Source organism: Octopus bimaculoides, chromosome 28 (genome assembly GCF_001194135.2).
Source record: "Octopus bimaculoides isolate UCB-OBI-ISO-001 chromosome 28, ASM119413v2, whole genome shotgun sequence".
Taxonomy (NCBI): domain Eukaryota; kingdom Metazoa; phylum Mollusca; class Cephalopoda; order Octopoda; family Octopodidae; genus Octopus; species Octopus bimaculoides.
In genome coordinates, this window is record NC_069008.1 from 986,246 (window position 1) to 986,878 (window position 633).

A 633-nucleotide genomic window follows, 5' to 3' on the forward strand; every position below is an offset into this window, starting at 1 on the left:
TATATATATATATATATATATATATATATATATATTGTTGTATTTCGGGATGGTCATTTTTTTTTGCCAAATAAACAACGCAATATATATTTGTTCTTCATTCGTTTATTGATGTTTTTTTTTTGTTTTTTTTTTTTGCAGGAACACACATGAAGATGGAAAATGTCACCAAAGAGGTAGCAGATGTGTGACAAAAGATTACCAGACAATGGACATGAGATAGAATAAGAACAGCAATAAATGAGTGAAGAATGAATATGTAGTGTGTGTGTGCGTGTGTGTGTGTGTGTTTATTTGGCAAAAAAAAACAAAAAACAAAAGTGACCATCCCAAAATACTACAATATCTGTTTCAACACACGGTTTCACATCAGGAATCTTGTAACACAAATTCATAAACGCATCTATATATAACTATGTATATATATGTATATATATATATATTCATATATATATATATATATATATAATCATAAATATACAGGGATTAGCAGGAGTTGCTATAAATTTGTAGTTTGGAATCAGTAGTTCTTTGACTGCTATTTCTAAATTTCAGTATGTTGGAGAAGCAACTCCTGCTAATCCCTGTATATTTATGATTATAAATGGTTTTACCGATAAAGGTTTTTTCATA